General features: G+C 29.2%; 1 pseudogene; it reads right to left on the reverse strand.

The window, feature by feature from the left end:
- Positions 1 to 6,173: 6,173 nt before the first annotated feature.
- On the reverse strand, positions 6,174 to 11,342 carry LOC115984876 (annotated as a pseudogene).
- Positions 11,343 to 11,991: the final 649 nt, after the last annotated feature.

Raw genomic sequence — 11,991 nt, forward strand, 5'->3', positions numbered from 1 at the left:
TAGTTTAATTTAATAAATACATATTTTTAGCACACATTGAGTTATAAAATATTTAACTTATATATTGAATTACATTTGCATTACCATTTGAAACTATTATACATAATAGGAATATAATTTATATATATAAAGAAAAAAAAAAAATTTTTTAATCCCCTCAAAGATAAATTCCTAATTTTGTCACTGGCATTAAGATTCGGCGATGGTGGCCTTACTTGTCTAATTAATTTATTTAATCTTAGTTTAGCTTTTTTTTTAAATGATTATTTAATCTTAGTTTGTAAGGATATTGTTGTCAAACCCTCTAAGAAATTACTTTTGTTCGTATGGCAGTAGCACTAGATTCTATATGGATGCTTTTTTTATTTTTTATTTTTTTATTTTTTATACTGAGAATGTGGTCACATATCTTTTTTTTTTTTTTTTTGTTAGATTGATTTTTTTGGATCCTGGGACTTTTAATATTACTATTTTCTTTTTGTTAGAAGTAAAACGAAAGTTTCTCCTAGATAGGTTATTGTCTTTCTGTCTTAGGGGGAGTAGAAGAAAAAATTATTATTATTATTTTTTTATTTTTTATTTTTTTTTTGTGTGTGTGTGAAGAAATAACTAAGTTATAAAATAAAAACTATTTTATGTTCCTACAAATGTGTGTGTTTTATTTTTAGATGAACAACACAATGATTTTTTTTTATAATATCAATACCTTGGCTAGCTAGGCTACATTCTAGAATTTAGATCATCATAGCTACATGTTTTCTTCTTAAGTGTTGTTATTACTTATTTGAGTATTGAGTAATAAATGTCACATATGGAGAAAAGTATTAAAACATAAGACAAAAATAATAATAGGGTGAATTTATTTACATTCTCTCTTCTTCTTTTTTCTTTTCTTTTTATTTTTTTATTTTTAACTTCATGATTCTTTTCCCTCTTTGTATGAATTCTTAAAATTTTACAATTGTCTTTCACTTATGTCTTACCATGTAGTAAACATGATACTTCGTGCATTTCAGAAAATAAGTATCCACATCATGTCTCATCCAAACTCAAGAAGTTGAAACAGGACTCATGGGGCTAGGCTGAAAATGGATGATATTGTAGTACTGTTTTGAATGATTGACTTATCAAATTATTATTTGAATATCTTATTTGCAGTTATGGTTAATTAGTCCTAAATTTTGGAGTTGGATTGTATTTTTTGGTCCTCAGCTATATAGTTTCTTTATGTAGTTGCAAAGTTGTTTTGTCAGGGTAACCAGAGAAACACAAACACCTCATTTCTTTGTCTTCTATCTTCTAAGGAATTTTGTACTATACAGCTTATTCCTACCTTTGGCTTAAAAAAAAAAAAAAACACTTAATTAAGTTCTCATTGTGAATGAATTCAACATAGATAATTGAAATTGAACGACATGTCATGCTAATTATATAATTCATTGAATTCACCAAGCATGTTTACAATGTAGGTTTGGAAAAGACAATTTATCAAAAAAAAAAAAAAAAAGTTTTGGAAAAAGACAATTTTACAATTTTTTTCAAAGAAAAACTTATTTATGTTTCATCTAGATTTTCAATTCTCTTTATGTGTTCATCAATTCATCTTGATTAAGCTATCCATGAATTTATAATTCCCAAAATATTTGTGTGAGCCTTCCAATTTAATTAGTGAAGTGCAAGTGATGAAAATGTTAATGGTTGAATAATTATGCTTGAGTTATATGTATGGAGATAATAAAATAAGTAAAGGTTTAGATTTTGTGCTAGTCTTGTTATAAATGAATGATGATAGAAGTTTTGATATTTTGTCCCACTGTTTTCATTTCATGCTACACTAGCTACCTTTTTATAATAATTAATACATAATACACTACTTACTAACTTAAAAGCATCTATAAAGCAAGAAGTTTACTAACTTATATCCACATCTATGGTATTTTTGAAAATATAAATGTTAAAGTTTTACTTAATGTTAAAACTATTTAGTAAGTATTTTCGTCATCTATTTTAGTAGACCTTTACATTGGTTTATACTCTTTGTTTCAAGTTAAAATGTTGCATGCCCTAGGTTACAATTTTATAGATGATGTCGAGGGGAGATATACTTCATTGCAACCAGTTTTAGTTTGGCAACATATCTTCATGAGGAATATGTTATTATTTGATTAGTATTTGAGAGAATAGATTGGAAATTAAATTATGTTATATGATATTGAACTTGGGTATTGTTTTTCCTTATTAGTGGTTATTGATTGAGTAGTTATTATGCTTATATGTGTATTTGTGATTGAAAATTTGTGATGTGTGGAAGTGTTGTTTACTATTTTCCATCAAGTACCCATGTTATAGAAAAAAAAAAAAAATGTAAAATGTTATTAGCGATGACATTGTCGTCGCTAATATTTTATCATATCATTAATGACAACAAACAATATCATCGCTAATATGCAATTTTTAGTGATGACATGTTTGTGGTCACTAATATATCATTATCTGTGATAACAGTAAGCGTCGTCGCTAGTAATGACATATTAACGACAACAAAAATTTCATCATTAATATGTCATTACTAATGAGCTAGTAGCAATGGCATTTCGTCTTGGATTCTCGAGTTATTTATGACGACAATTGTCACTATTAGTAACGACTTTGTCGTCGTTAATAGTATTGTATTTGCGACAACATTAATATCGTCACTAAAAAAAAAAAATTTGTTACCATTTTCATTTAACGAAAGTTAGTGACGACATTTTTCGTCGCCAATATAATTAGCAACGACTATATGACATCACTAAAGACCAAATTTCTTGTAGTCTGCTGCTATATTTTATATGTATGATATTGTCAATTGACTAGTTACTTAAAAAAATTGGGCCTAATTCTCTACTTAGATTGAAATTAACAATGGTCTACTCTCAATTTGGGATCTCATCTAGTTTTTATCAAGTGAGTCAATACCCTACTGAAGGCTATACCGGTTTGGCCAGCGATATGATATATTTCGAATACCGGTCAATATCGGTGTGTCGTCTCCAGTTTACCGCTATTTTTTATATTTAAAAATAAATAAATAATAAATATTTATATATATATATATATATATGTATGTATGTATGTATGTATGTATGTTTGTGTGTGTGTGTGTGTGTATTATAATAAATATAAAAGTTTACCATAAAACATTTCCTCAATTCAGAACTAATTATTCATGGTTTTAGACTTTAGTATCAATTTAAAAAAAAAAAAAAAACAATATAAAAAGTAGAAAGCTTAAAAGTTATCATTGCATATTAAGAAAACAAATAATACTAATAAGTTAATGCAAATAAGTTACTATTCTACCCTAACAAAAATTCAAAAATTACAAAACTTAAAAAAAAAAAAAAAAAAAAAAAATTTCAGTACCGGCCGGTATTGCCCGAAATTGGCCGGTATGGCCGGTACATAGCCGGTATTTAAACCAATACGAAACGTTGATATTTCGATACTAGTATACATACCGGTACAGTACATAACGGCCGGTACGGTATTGACTACCTTGGTTTTTATGATTTAACTTTGATAGCATGTGAAAGACTGAATGATTGTGTATTAAATTGTAAGTAATAAGGTACAAAGATCTACTTTATATATAAGTAGACATGGTGCACTGTACAAGTAACCTACACTATGGACCTATGTCCATTGGGCTTATATGCTTAAAAAAAAAAAAAATTGTAAATGACATTAGTCGTAATTTGGGGATCTAAATCGTGTTTCTTTCAATGGAGAACGAAACTACGGTCCATGCACAAATCAGCTGCCTGAACGCATTGGCTATGGGTGTGGACCCATAGTAAATTGTCTACTATGTCAGCCCTGAACACCCAAATACATATTTTACTGAAAATATTTATTATTTAGTTTTTCAAAAATAACATATTTGTATACCTTTTGTCGTTTCTAAAACTATTCTTATTCATATACTCTAATGTGTAATCCTTAATTTATTTAACAAAATAACCTTGATTTAAATTTTTTAAAGAATATTAATTATGTATCATATAATTTAAAGGATAATTATACATGACTTAAAGAAATAACATATTTGTTTAAATTAGATAAAATTGTCTTGATGAAATTCTCTTGGGTAAGAGAAAATAATATATTGGTCATTCTATAAATTATAGACTAAAATTAATATATAATTTCATAGATACAATGCATTTGATTCCCCAATCAGATTCATATACATGATTGTTGACCAATAAAACATAATTAATGATATTTTCCTTTAACAATTAAATTCAATACAACTATTTATTTTAATTTAATTGGAGATCTTAATATGTGACATCTTACGAACTATACTTGTTCTAAAGGTTAGGTAAGCCTGATTGATATGTTATAGCTAAGGCTGTAGTAGTTATTATTTTTTCATTGTCGAAATTCTACTTATAATTTTCATGTAATGATTTATTAATTAAACAAACCTGAAGTACAATATATGTTAATTTTGTTAAACTTATAAAATGACCAAATTATAATCATTTTAAGTCATATTATAACCATTTGTGCATCTAAAATTCTGAGTTCAACTTAAAATAATATTCCATATTCCACTTATACTGTATTTTTTAAATTCTATATTTATATCTTACAACTTTTTAACATTACAAAACATTTATAAAATAGGAAAATAAATCTATATTTTTCAATTAAATTTGACATATAAAAATATTTAAAGAAAGCATTAAAAATGAAAAATAAAAATAATGTGGGGTCGGGGCAATTTGCTCTTCTTGCCACCTCCCTACAAACTATATATATATATATATATATATATATATATTTATTTATTTTTTTTTCATTAATTGGTATCAGTGTACTAATTAAAGAGGTTTTAAAAATATCTCATTTATATTTAGAAGTAATAAAAATTAATTAAAAAAATAATTTGTAAATTAGAGACGACTCAACTACCTATAAAAATCCAATCAATTATAATAAAAAATTCTATATTAAAAGGATGTGCAGTTGTGCACCGTTCACAGTATACATAGCATCTGAAGTTAGGGGTATTAGATATCTTGAAGGAGAAGAAAGCCATGTCCTACGTACAAACATCTCCCCGGAGAAGATTTATCAATGCATGAAATGGTTTGTTGGGCTTAAAGAAATGGGAGATCGGAACCGAAGATAGGATCATCGGAAACCGAACGACACTATACTCAGCACTACAAGTATGCATGTGATTGTTGTACTGATGACCAACTCTGGATATATCTAATCTCCTCCAAGACTTGTGTGTAAAGTGCAAACGTTATAGTGAGTTTTAATATTATCAATAAATTTTTTCCAACTATTTTATGAATAATAATTAAAAAATCTTATTCTAAAAATAAATATTGATGCTGTTGAAGTACTTTTTTATTACTCTCCACAATCTTCGGAGAGACTAGGTTATAGTCCCCATCAAATGGTGATTAAACATCTCTCTCTCCCTCAAATGAATGTTTTTGTAGGGTATATGGTACGTAGGGAGGACATAAAAGCGAGTTCTAGTATTATAGGACCCCAGAAAAAGAAAATACAAATCATATTTTCAATGACTAAAATTTAGTTATAGTTTCTTAGATACAATGCATGTATTAGATTATCCCAATCAAATTCAAATACATGATTCGTGACAAATAAAACACAATTAATGATATATTTTACAACGACAATTAAATTTAATGCAACTATTTATTTTAATTTAATTAGAGACCTTAATATACGATATCTTAGAAACTATATTTGTACTCTAAATTATATATATATATATATATATATAGATGTATGTATGTGTGTGTGTGTTATTTTATAAATTAAAAATTTTATTTTGAAATTTTCTTGTGTAAGGGAAGATTATATATATATATATATATATATATATATCATGTTTAAGTTTTGTTTTTAAGTATGAATTATGTATATTTATGTTAATACGAAAACACAAATATAAAGAAATCGGTAAGAGATTTATGTGAAGTGTTTACAGATAAAGTAAGATAAGAATAAAAAGGCATTATAATAAAATTACAATTTTAAAGTTTCAAGTTCATTATTAATCCCTACACTTGCATTTAGGAGAAAACTCCTAAAAAATTACAAGGAAAGGAAATAAATTGAAAGGCAAGAAATTATACAAACTAGCATATAGCATTTGGTAAAGTTATGTTACCAAGCTTTGATTGTCCCCCATTATTGATGACAAATGTTACATGATGTTTCGCACTATCATAGTCAATAGTTATTTTATTACTAACATCAAATTCATGAGAATCAGATGGCTCACAAAGTAAGTATTGTCTCTTCCAAGTTGGAACCAACATTGACTCACGAATGCTTTTCCATCTTTCTTAAACCTTGAAGTTCCATTGCTACTTCCTTCATATTAGGTCTATCCTCCCCTTTCAATCTTAAGCACCTTGTTGCAAGAGTCGAAACTTCTTTCAGTTGCTCTGCATTTTCTTCATTTGCTATATTCTTCTCAAGAACTTCAAACAATCTATTTTCTTCCAAAGAGGAAAGAAAATACAGAGCAAGGTTTCTCTCCTCCTCAGGTCTATCAAAAGAAATTGCCTTTTTCCCTGTTAATAACTCCACAAGTACCACTCCAAAGCTATACACATCACTTTTCTCTGTCAATTGGCTTGTAAGCAAGTATTCAGGATCTAAATACCCGAAAGTTCCTTGCACCATTGTAGCTATGGCTTGTGTTTGGTCAAGTGGAACTAATTTTGATGCTCCAAAATCTGATACCTTTGCTATGTGTTTATCATCTAGTAATATGTTTGAAGACTTGACATCTCTATAGATTATAGATGGAGAAGCTGCAGAGTGCAAATACGAAAGTGCTTCTGCTGATTCTATAGCTATCCTAAGACGAGTTTCCCATGGTACAAAAGAAACCTTGCTTGCATGATGTATGTACTCAAAGAGAGTACCATTAGGTACAAATTCATAAACTAGCAAAGGAACTTGTGTCTCCAAACAACAACCCAATAGTTTAACTACATTTGTGTGGTTAATTTGAGAAAGTACAACCACTTCATTGATGAATTGCTCAATTTGGCTTTCATCTACTCTTTTTGACTTCTTAATGGCAACAATTTTATCATCTTCTAAAAATCCTTTATAAACTGTACCAAACCCTCCTTGACCAATGATTAAATTTTCATGATAATTGTTGGTAGCCTTCTCCAACTCTTTTGTTGTAAATATTTTTACCATGTTAGATGAATTATCTTGTCCAGAGAGTTGTTGTAATATTAAACCACCATTCTGCTGAAAGAACCTTTGCTTAAGCTTCGTTAGCTTTCTTTGATTTATTATCAAGTACAGCCAAGAGCTACAGACAAGCATAGCTATAATGCATATGCCAATACCTATATTTGAAAGAAATAAAATATTATTAATGGACTTCATAGTTTATACCTTAAACCCTATAGGCAAAAACGTATACGGATCACTATGAAATTTTTTTTTTACATTTTTTTGGTTAGGAGATGATGCAGGCAAGAGCGTAAGATTTAAATTCATAATAATTTTATTGATGTTAATGAATATATTTACACTATTCAACTACAAAAGTTGACATTTTTTTATTCTAAAGAAAGTACAAAAATTTATCCATTATATTTCTTTGGTCGAACAAATGTAATACTCCATATATATACACAAAGAGACGTTGTATAGTTTTTTTTTTTTTTCGAAAGATTGGGAATCAAGTCAATTTAAATGTATATTATATTTGGAAGTTAAAATGATAAAGAAGAGAACAAGAGAGGTTAGTAACAATGAAAAAATTGTAGCTAGGGTACCGAGGACGCGAGGAAAAGTAAAGATAAAATATAATAAAATTCGACAATATAAGAGATCAATTTTGAGAATATTGCCATTCCAAAAAAAAAATGAGAGTATTAGCTTTCTTCAAAAGGAGAGAGAGAGAGAGAGAGAGAGAGAGAGAGAGACTATTTCACTCTCTTTTTCCATTCTCTCATTCCATGTAGATATTTCCAGATTGGCAAGACTTCAGTTAGATATATCATAATTACAGTATTTCAATTTAATCTTTTTATTTGATGATAAACAAAAGTAAATAAAAAAGATACAAACAGTAATGGAATACATTAATTCTATAAATATAGAATGAAAATTAGGTTGGTAAACAAATTGAGTTAAGTCAGATATTAAAAGTTTAAGACTGTTCATTTAATTTTGTTGTGAACACAAGGGCAGTGAGTTTAAAATATTTCCAACCACATTGAATAATCCACTTTTCTTTTTTTCCCGATAATACCAACTAATTGAATTGATAAATCTCAATCCAACAATGAGTTGAAGAAAGAAATATCAATACTATGTGGAAGTTATATGTAAACCAGTTTAAACAAAAAAATTTTACAGTTCAAATTACCTTTCATTTTTCCTGACAACCATCATTCTTTATTACTATTATTGTTATTATTATTTGGCAATCAACCGTTGAAAATCACTCTATGGTCCAAGAGTCAAAAAATAAATCTAAGATTTTTTTTATGTAGTTTCACCTTTTTTTTTTTTTTTTGGTTGAGAGGAGGTAATGGCACTTACCTCAACCATTTGAGGTTTTTTCCCCCCCTAATTTGATTGTTTCAACCATTTGAGATATAACTACAAATAATTATAGTATAGGAAAAAAAAAAGTGTTTTAATCATATGGAATTTTTTTATTCTTGGAAAAATAACACATTAAGGATATTCTAATTAAAGAATTTATATAATATAAAAAGACATCACTAAACGCAAAAAGGTTAAACCCTATAGATATAATTTCAATAATATTGGGTGTTATGACATAAATCTATAATGTAAGTGATACTAGAGACTCAAATTTTTTGATAACCTTGTCATAAGATGTTAAGAAGTTATAATTGAAACATTGCTTTTAGATAAATTCAATGTAACACTTTTTTTACAATCCACCAATCATAACATTCAATGTCAAACATTATAAGAAAAGTTATGAAAAAAAATTTATGTCACAAGACTTTTATTGTGTGAATATTCTTCAGTACAAAAAAAAAATTCACAATAAAATGCTATAAGGAAATCATATAATACTATCAGAAGTACAACTGAATACTCATACTACTTCCTCCTCTTGCATAAATGATGGCTCTCACTAAAATTTAATTAATAAAGTTCACTATTATGTGAGAGAAGAAAATATCATAGAGATGTACTCTTGAAGTACTAAATAAAAAATTAATTACTCATATATATATATATATATATGGTGCAGTCGTAATTGAAAATCAACTGCAAATTCAATAAGAGTTGTTCATGAATGTACTACAATATATATTAGTGATTAAAGGGTTGTATTTAATACATACAAACTGTTTTACACAATCAAAAATACCAAAAACCTTGACTTAAAGTCACAATTTCAATTTTTTTTACTCTATATAAAATTCTGTAAAGTAGTTTATACGCAACAAGGATTTCTTGTAATTAAGGCTCCGTTTGAAAACAATTTATTGAGATAAAATTGAAAACTTCTTGCTGAAAGTATTGTAGATAAAGGTAAAAAGTAATTGAAATTGTATAATGTGGTCCATGAATAGTATCAAAAAGTGTATTGAAATTCATGAATAGTAGTAAAAATAAGCTGAGTAATAAAATAAGCTAAATAAAACTCTTATGCCAAACCCACCCTAAATATACTTACCAATGGTGAACTTAATTGCTAGATTGGATGATGGATGGACACATGCCCCTCTGTCATCAAAATGGTACCCCATGCTGCACACACAATAATATCTTCCTGGTTCATTAACACAATCAGTGTTTTTGCCCGTACAGTTGTTATTGCCCTCTTTGCATTCGTCAATATCTGTGGTGGAAATAAAGCCCATCTTTAAGTAACTTTGAGGAAATATAAATACAAGCACGGGTTATAAGAAAGTACGTGAGCACAATTTTTGTATAACAATTCTGACATGGTTAGTAAAAGTTATTATATACTACTTAGAGCACCCACACTAGATGTGGGATATGTGCCAAATGCTAAATATTTGGCACATATCCCACACCAAACCTAATTTTAGCCCATTTAGTAGATGTGGTAAATTTTTTTTTTTTTTTTGCAACATTGAACAGTACCGTAGCAAATTTGCCACGGTACGGAAGAGATGTGGTATATTGTTTGTTATTTGTTTATTGTGTTGATGTGTAGTAAATATTATTTTAATGTGTAGTAAATATTATTTTAATGTATAGAATTGAATTATAAAACATCTGATAAATGGGATGTTATAAAATGATGTGGTAAAATAATAAAGTAGGCATTTGATGTGGTAAAATGGCATAATTTTTGGAACATCTTCTACGGATGCTATTATAGTTGACCATATCAAAAATCGTACAAGAAGAATACCTTGGCAACCGTCTTTGAGGTATGGGTTCCCGCGGTAACCATTTATGCAGAGACAAAAGTATCCTCCATTTTCGGAACCCTTACAAGTGCTATTCCCTCCGCATGAATAATTCTTTGTGTTCACAGCACATGTTTCATTTCCGACCGCCCATGTGTCATTTCCGACGGCCCAATCAAGAACCATTGGCATCTTCTTAGGAAGATTTCGAAGGGAATCAACTGAGAAATTGAACTTGTCTTTTTGCACAATAAAGGCATAGCTGCATGGTTTAAAACTCTGTACTTCGAAATAATTATTAAAACTATGTGCTTTCAAACTAATATTTTTCATTCCTTTAGGAATTTCCGTCTGGCAACAGCCGATCCCAGAGCAAGAGCCATTAGCCGCATTACTAGCGCTTACACATACCGACATGCAGCCCAGGGAGAAAGATTCACTGTTCTTAAAACCATTAAGGTATGCGTAAGTGTCACACCCGACGGCCATGAACACGTTTTGAGTGTCAGAAATTGTGAAATAAAGGGACCAGAGGGTGGGACCATTGGGGCTATCGGAATTATTCATAGGCGCATTAGTTTGGTGGCCATGGGGACAGTCCCTGGCCGTATAGGCCGAGATCTCTATATTGTGGTCTTCGATGGAAATGTTTTTAACAATAACATCTCCATACATAGGTTGGCTTGTCAAGTTATCACAAGTGATGGAAAAGCTTTCATCTAGGTAACATCCTTGATTCATTCCAAAAGGATATGGAATTTCTACACCTCCACAACTGTTCTGACAATTAGGTAGGGCTGATGGATATGATAGTACAGCTGAGGCTGAAGTAGTCACTGATAATAACACACCAACCCACGTGACTTGCAAAAGCATCTTGTGGAATCGGAAACCCATATAGCACCCAATATTTTCTGAGAAGAGAAGTTCTGTATGTGTTTCTGTACAAAACAACTTCCTATATATAGATGTTGGGTGCCGACACCCACATGTCCAGCCCACCCTTTTGCTTAGCACATTAAATGAGCTTGTTGGACAAGTGCTGAGAAGTCAGCAAAGTGAAATGGGTTTTGCTGAAGTAGCTTGACCAAAAGAGAAGAATTACATTTATCTTTTTCTTTATAATGATGTACAAAAGTCCAGCAACATTTATGAAGTGATGTAAAAAAGTTATGTGAAGATGTGATGTTAAACTTGTGAGACACGTTGAAGGAAGAAAAGAAGAAAAGGATGAAGAAATATAAAGTACACCATCCTTATCAAAAAAATAAAGTACACCATTCGGCCAGTGAGCAAGAAGAGGAGAAGGCCGAGCGAGTCTGAGGACAATATAGTCTCGAAGAATTGCGTGAGTAAAAGCAAGCAAAAGAAAAGAGAAAAATATAGATAATAAGAGAAAATTGTGAGAGATACATAGTGAGAAAGAGAGTAGTGAGTGAATAGAAAAAGAGAGTTTTTTTTTTTTTTTATTTTTTTTATTTTTTTATTTTATTATTTAAGTTGTATTTTTAAAGCATTGTAATCTCTATTTAATATAGTGAAATTA

The sequence above is a fragment of the Quercus lobata genome, chromosome 4 (assembly GCF_001633185.2).
Source record: "Quercus lobata isolate SW786 chromosome 4, ValleyOak3.0 Primary Assembly, whole genome shotgun sequence".
Taxonomy (NCBI): domain Eukaryota; kingdom Viridiplantae; phylum Streptophyta; class Magnoliopsida; order Fagales; family Fagaceae; genus Quercus; species Quercus lobata.